Consider the following 8,430-nt stretch of genomic DNA (forward strand, 5'->3'; position numbering starts at 1 on the left):
CTCAGGAATGAAAGTGAAATAAAGACATTGTCAGATGCATGAAAACAGAGAGGAATGGCAGCAGCTGACCTGCTCAAAGGAACTGCACAGGCAGCTGGTCCTTCAGAGAAAAACAGCACCAAAAGGAAACCTGCAACATCAGGAATGAAGAAAAGCAACCAAAATGGCAACTATCTGGGTAAACTAGAATAGACTAGTCTCCTCGAGTTTTTATAACATGTTTGATTGTTGAAAGCAAAAAATATAACATCATCTGATAGGGTTTCCAACCTATGTAGATGCAATATATAAGACAACTGTAACAGAAAGAGGGGCGAGTAAAGGGACCCACATGGTGGGAAGGTTTCTGTATTCCAAGCATATTTAAGTGACAAAAACGGTTCTAAATAGGCTGTTTTCCTTTGAAAACTTTATACAAAGATATAGTCAAAATCATAATAGATAAAATGGAATACTAAACACGTTCAAATAGGCCGGGTGCAGCGGCTCACGCCTGTTAATCCCAAGACTTTGGGAGGCCCAGGCAGGTGGATCATCTGAGGTGAGAAGTTCAAGACCAGCCTGGCCAACGTGGTGAAACCCTGTCTCTACTAAAAATACAAAACTAGCCGGGTATGGTGGCGGGTGCCTGTAGTCTCAGCTACTCAGGAGGCTGAGGCAGGAGAATCACTTGAACCCAGAACCCAGAAGGCGGTAGTTGCAGTGAGCCAAGATCGCACCACTGCACTCCGGCCTGGGCGACAGGGCGAGACTCCATCTCAACAACCACCACCACCACCACCACCACCACAACAAAAAGTTCAAATAACCCAAAAGAAAACAGAAGGGGGAACCAAAGAACAAAAAACAGAGAACAAAAAGAAACCACACACATTAGTAACTACATTAAATGTAAATAGTGTAAACACACCAATTAAAAGACAGTAACATGATTCAGCTATATGATGTCTACAACAAATTCATTTTAAATGCAACCATATGAGTAGGTTAATAGTAAAGGACAGAAAAAGATGGACCAGGCCGGGCGTGGTGGCTCACGCCTATAATCCCAGCACTTTGGGAGGCTGAGGAGGGTCGATCACTTGAGGCCAGGTGTTCAAGACCAGCCTGGTCAATACAGTGAAACCCTGTCTCTACAACAACAAAAACAAATACAAAAATTAGCCTGGTGTGGTGGCACATGCCTGTAATCCCAGCTACTCAGGAGGCTGAGGCATGAGAATTGGTTGAACCTGGGAGGTGGAGGTTGCAGTGAGCTGAGATCACGCCATTGCACTCCAGCCTGGGAGACTCTGTCTCAAAAAAAATAAAAATAATGAAAAAGGACCATAAAAACGCTAACCAAAAAAGAAAGCAATAGCAAAGTTGATTTCAGAGCAAAGGAAATTACCAGAGATAAAGAGGGTTTTTATATAAAAGGGTCAATTCACCAAGAAGACGCAGCATGTTTAAAGGTGTTCGCACCTGGCAGCAGAACTTCACCGTGTATGAGCTTCTGTGTCCACAGTGCACAAGCATAGCGACACTCTCTAAAACTTGCTGGACTTACTGTAAGTGAGGCAAGCATAATCCCTAAAAAGTGAGACAGTATAGAACAATAGAACATAGGATTCTCCATACGCCCAGGGAAAGCAGGGTTATGACAGGAAGCAGATGGCTATGGTGGACAGGTGAATTACTGGAAAAAGGCTAACATGACAAAGAAGATTGTGCTGAGGCAAAATATGTGAAGGAAATCTGACAACTGAAAGGAGAACTAGACAAATTCACCATTACAGTTGAAGACTTCAATACTCCTAACAGTAATAGAACTAATAGAAAACTAGCCAAGATGGAAGAACTGAGTATCATTAATCAAGTGGCTGTAACTGACATTTATAGCACTCCACCCAACAACAGCGTAATACATATATTCTTCCAAGGCCACGTGGAACATATCTCTAAGACCATATCCTGGTTTATAAAATAAACTTTAACGAATGTAAAATAACTGAAATCATACAAAGTATGTTTCTGACCATAATGGAATTGAACTAAAATTCAGTAATAGGATAACAGGAGAATCTGAAATTGCCTGGAAGTTAAACAACATAGTCATAAATAAATCACCAAACAGGAATTCTCAAGAGAAATGAGAACATATTTTAAAGGGAAGAAAAGTGAAATTATAGCATATTAAAATATGTGGGCACAGATAATGCAGTGCTTAGAGGGAAATTTATTGCATTGAGTGCTTTTATTATGAAAGAAGGTTTCAGATCAATAATCTGAGCATCCACAGTAACAGAAAACGATAAGTAAAATGAACCCACAACTAGCAGAACAAAGGAAGACAAAAAGCAGACATCAATGAAATTGAAAACAAAAATGGAATATGAATGAAGCCGGGAGCTGTTGCTTCGAAAAAATTATTGAGAAACCTCTAGTAAGACTGAACATTTTTAAAAAAGAAGCCATGCATATCAACCTCAGGAATGCAAGGATTTACATTTTACTGTTTTTTTTTTAATAGGGTCTCACTTTGTCACCCAGGCTAGAGGGCAGTGGGCGCAAACACGGCTCACTGCAGCCTTGAACTCCTGGGCTCAAGTGATCCTCTCACCTCAGCCCCCCAAGCGGCTGGGACTACAAGCACGTGCCATCACGCCCAGCTAATTTTTGTATTTTTTGTAGAGATGGGGTTTCGCCATTTTGCCTAGGCTGGTCTCGAACTCCTGGGTTCAAGGGATCCCAAAGTCAGGCATGAACTGTGCCTGGCCTTACTGATTATTAGTGATGTTACCATCTTTTTCTTATTAATCAGTCATCTTTACTTCTTTGATGAATGGTCTGCTTATGTGCTTTGCCAATCCTTTATTTTGGAAAAAAACGTAGAAAAGCGCACTGATTTTTTTAAGTGAGTTTCTTTCTGTCTTACTGATCTTGTTAGGGTCTCTCTATATATCTGATATCCATCTTCGGATAGACATTTTGTGAATATTTTATACAGCCCATTGCTTTCCTTTATGCTTTCTTTTGTCTTATGGAAAATACCAATTTGCATACTCAAATCTCAAACTTTTCCCTTACAGATGGGGGACTTTGTGTCACTTTCAGAAAGACCCTTTGATTATAAAAAATGCAATATTGTCTTCCAATGTTTTAAAAGAAAAACTTTGCTTCTAGTTTTAGCTCTTTAATCCAACTGAAGTTAATTTTTTTGAATATGAAGTAAAAATTCAACCTTCCCTTTTTTTTGAGACTAAGTCTCACTCTGTTGCCCAGGCTGGAGTGGAGTGGTGTGATCACAGCTCACTGCAGCCTCGACCTCCCTGGGCTCATGTGATCCTCCCACCTCAGCCTCCCCATCACTGGAACTACAAGCATGAACTACCACGCCTGGCTAATTTTTGCATTTTTTGTAGAGATGGGGTTTTGCCATGTTGCCCAGGCTGGTCTCGAATTCCTGGGCTCAAGCCATCTGCTGGCCTCAGCCTCCCAAACTACTGAGATTACAGGCGTGAGCCACCCTGCCTGGCCCAACCTTCCTTTTTTAATCAAATGGGTAGCAGATGGGTTTAACACCATCTGTGAACAGTCCTTACTGATATAAAGTGTTACATCATTTAAAAAAAAATTCATGGGAAGGTTTCTTAGATACATGGGAAGGTTTCTAGATGCTGCTCTTCTATGGATCAGTTTGGACAAACCTGAGCTCACTATATTCTTTTAAACTGCAAAAGAAGTTTTGTAGTTTATTTTATATCTGGGAGGCCAAGTCTCCACATGCCCACCTTGTTCTCTTTTCTTGGTTATTTTCTAAATATGAACTTTAAAATGAGCATGTCAAATTCTATTTTTAATTCCATTTGGCAGTTTCATTAAACTGCACTGAATTTACTAATTTTGGAAGATTAACAGCTTTCTAATATTGAGTCTTTTTATCCCCAAATATAGTATGTCTCCATTTAGGTCAGTCTTCCTATATTTATTTCAGCAGGATTTAAAGTTTTCATGAATAAAAAGTCTTGCACACCTCTTGTTGGATTTGCTCCCTACTTCCATCAAATTTTCTAAATGGTTCCTGCCAATGTATAGGGAAAGGCCTAAATTGGAAGGAAAATTATTACCTTTTCTGATAAATGAGAGGAGCATATCAGTGAAAACGAAAATTAAGGATGCTGTTTAACTAAATTATTTTGCAATTACCTCAAAAGAGAACTAGAAATGACCCAATTGGAAATGACCCAGTTCATCAATAAGAAACTGGCTAAAGAAAACATTATTTCCACAAAATGGAACCCTACGCAGCCTTTAATGAGAAAGCTCTCAATGTACTGAGAAGTGGAAAAGCTCCAAGATAGAGTTTAGGTGTACAAAAGATGGTTTATGTAACATGTTATCTTTTAAGAAAGGGAAGGCTAATAAAAATATCTGTATCTACATTAAGAACCTCTGGGAGGATTCACAAACTAACTAGTGGTTACCTGCAGGGCTAGAGGAAGAAATGGAGTGATGGGATGGGCAGGGAGCCTTCAGTGTTCACCTTTTCATGCGGCTTTGATTTTTAAACCATTAAGAATGCATTAGCCATTAAAAAATAATCCTAGAGAAACAAATACAAACACCCACTCTTCAAAGATATGCCCTCCCACTGAAGATTCTCAGCTGTGTGATTCTTAAGCTAGACTAATAACTGAGCCACCTGGGAGGTCCTCTAAGTGAATGTTCTTTGGGCTCTTGCTCGGAGCTTCCCACTCAGGAGGCCACTGTCTGGCAGCGGAGAGGAGAACAGCGCGGGGCCCCTCCACTGCCTGCTGGTCTGGAATGGGGCTCTGGCACATTACAATATTTAAAACTCTGCATGCAATTTTTGGATGATAAGGTATAAATCCTGGATTTTCACAAAAACAATGAACTTTTTCTAGGAACAGAATTTTGACATGATTCTGTTAACCCACAATAAAATACACAGTACAGCATCTTCAGACTGCTGCTGATGCTCATCCAGCATTTCCGAAAGCCCTAGGTCTGACTTCATCTTTCCCTTGTTCTGGACCCAGGTTCTGCTCCACTTTCTTCCACAGCAGGGACTGTCGCTGGGGATTCCCACGATGTGTACGTCATAATGCGATGCTCCAGAAGCCTGTGTGACTGCTACTCGTAGAATAAAAGGACACAGTCTTCATGGCTACCATAAAATTGATGGCCAATATTACAATAAAAATATAAACCATAAATCTCTTTTAAAAAGTTGTGCATTTTAAATGGTTGGGCTTCCTGCTCTGTAAGTGGGAGTGTAAATTGGTCAAGTTCTTCAGAGGGCAATGTACCTTTATTGATATTTAAAGAGTATGCCTTTGATTTAGCAATTTTGCTCCTAAAAGTTTTCTGATACATCCACATGTGCAGATACACTCAACAAAGGTGTTCACATGGTGCAGGACACGGATCAGACTGTGTCACATCCACACTGCCTGCCTCTAGTCATAAGCTGGACCTTGACAGGGGGAAATGCAAAAAAGGAAAGCGTGGAGCAGTCTCAAAGCATGCTAAGAACACAAATGGGTCAGGTGTCATGGTTCACGCCTATAATCCCAATACTTCGGGAGGCCGAGGCAGGAGGATTGCTAGAGCCCAGGAATTCAAGACTGGCCTGGGAAGCATAGCGAAATTCCATCTCTACAAAACAAAACATTAGCCAGACATGGCAGTGCACAACTGCAGTCCCAGCTACTTGGGAGGCTTGAGGTAAGAGGATTGCTTGAGACCCGGAAGTTGAGGCTGCAGTGAGCTGTGATCGCACCACTGCACTCCAGGCTGGGTGACTGAGATCCTGTCTCAAAAATAAAAATAGAAACCCACAAATGGAAGGACACTGTGCCTCCAGTATTTTCATATGAAAAGGGGTGTTTAGAGAAGTGTGTCTGAGGTCCTCACGCGAGCAGTTCAACGGGCTAAGGGGTTGGCTGTGGGAGGTGAGCCTGCGTCTGCAGCTAGGAATTTTACTGTGCACATATGCTTTTGATTTTACTAATGAAAGATGGTCCAAACCAGTTAAGGATGACTATTTTGGTCATGTCGGGTGGCTCACACCTGTAATCCCAGCACTTTGAGAGGCCGAGGTGGATCACTTGAGGTCAGGAGTTCGAGACCAGCCTGGCCAACATGGTGAAACCCTGTCTCTACTAAAAATACAAAAATTGGCTGGGCGTAGTGGCAGGCACCTGTACTCAGGAGGCTGAGGCAGGAAAATCACTTGAACCCGGGAGGCGGAGGTGGCAGTGAGCCAAGATCACACCACTGCACTCCAGCCTATGCAACAAGAGCAAAACTCCATCTCCCAAAAAAAAAAAAAAAAAAAAAAAAAAAGATGACTATTTTGTGAAAATTAACATCGCTATTAGTTAATGTTTTACTGTTCTTAACACTTAGGTATTGACTAATACCTATGACAGCTGCTGCATCCATTTCTGTTTCATTGTTTTAGAGCTTCAGGATTTCAGAAGAACTGAGGAGTTCCTCTGTGTCCAGGTTGCTGTCTGGTCTTTGACGAGAACCTGGGAAGTCTGGACCAAGCACATACTTCCTGGCAACAGCCTCCTAGGACAGCCTCTCATGCTGCCCCATGGACAATGCATGGCAACCCAGCCTGCCCCTGCGTTGCCCTCAGGCCTTGACCCGTGATCACTTGTGGATACTTACACTCAGCCCCTGTTTGTCATCTGTGCTTTCTACAATGACCACATAGCTAAATGTTTCCTTGAAGCCCAGCTCAAGTATTCCTTTGCTGTGTAGTGTCACCCAGCCATGGAACAAACCTGTATAATGTCACCCAGCCATGGAACAAACCAGAGTAAAGTATCATCCCCACAGAAGATCCCTGTGAACAAACACCAGACTCTGTGCCTAAACTTCAGGCCACTAGACATTTCCTAAAATGTAACTACATATGGTAGAAGTCTGGAGCAACAGGCTAGCATTTAAAGCCAAAATTATTCCTGGAAATAAAAAAGAGGAAAAGAGGATAGCCAGTAGTAGAATAATTGCATAGTTACAGATTCAAGAAAAATTCATGAGTGAATAATGAAATTTTTCTTCTACTGTTGCTCAAGGACTAAGTAGAGATGAGTAGCACAGGTGAGGGCTAGCGTGGGTCAATAGTTTATTGGCAGACAGCACAGGAATGCCGCCAGAATGAATACACTAACTGCTGCAGCTAGAAAGGCAGATCCAATCACATAGTGTGGAGAACAGCCTCCCCATGAAGGCCTCACAGGCACCTTCTCACCTTAACGAGAGAAAGATCTAACCAACACGTCGGTACCAGACTGCCTTAACCGCTGAGAAGTAGACGGTGACAGGCATTCTGAAAGCCAACTGACATGCGTTTTCACTCATGTACTTCCAACCTGTAATACTTTGAATTTACTGAATTCAATTTGCTGGAGGCAGAGTCAAAAAAAGCAAGCTACCAAACTTGCAAGATTTAAAAAAAAAAATCAAAACATGGTTTCACAATGATGATAGAAGCTTACCCCTCACTCCAGATAATTTAGTACTAGCTGGGTGCCGTGGAGCATGCCTGTAATTCCAGCACTTTGGGAGGCTGAGGCAGGAGGATCACTTGAGCCCAGGAGTTTGAGACAAGCCTGGGCAAAATAGTGAGAGCCCATCTCTAAAAAAAAATAATTAGTGGCCAGGTGTGGTGGCTCACGCCTGTAATCCCAGCACTATGGGAGGCCGAGGCGGGCAGATCATGAAGTCAAGAGTTCGAGACCAGCCTGACCAATATGGTGAAACCCTGCCTCTACTAAAAATACAAAAATTAGCCGGGCATGGTGGCGCATGCCTGTAATCCCAGCTACTCAGGAGGCTAAGGCAGGAAAATCGCTTGGACCTGGGAGGCAGAGGTTGCAGTGAGCCGAGATCACACCACTGCACTCCAGCCTGGGTGACAGAGTGAGACTCTGTCTCAAAATAAATAAATAAATAAATAAATAAAAGTAATTAACTGGGCATGGTGGTGTGCTCCTGTAGTCCCAGCTACTTGAGAGGCTGAGGTGGGAGGACAGCTTGAGGTCAGGAGTTCGAGGTTGCAGTGAGCTATGATTGCACCACTGTGCTCCTGCCGGGGTGACACACTGAGACCCTGTCTCAAAAAAAAAAAATTTTTTTTTTAATGGAAAATACTCCTATACCAATTAAAATCAGAACTGCTTGTAGTTCTTAAAACAAATTTTCATAATATTTGAAATTTTCATAATACAATGTTGGGGAAAAAAAGATTCCAGTCAACAGAAATCCCAGTTCCTCATCCACTGTGCCATGCAGAGGGACCTGCAACCAAGGCTGCTGCCTGCTCCCTGGGTTTGGCCTTTGGCCAGCCCCTTGCCTGGGCGGCTCGGGCCCCTCATTTGTAAGATGGGCCTAATACCTGCTATGACCACT

Source organism: Pan troglodytes, chromosome 1 (assembly GCF_028858775.2).
Source record: "Pan troglodytes isolate AG18354 chromosome 1, NHGRI_mPanTro3-v2.0_pri, whole genome shotgun sequence".
Classification (NCBI taxonomy): domain Eukaryota; kingdom Metazoa; phylum Chordata; class Mammalia; order Primates; family Hominidae; genus Pan; species Pan troglodytes.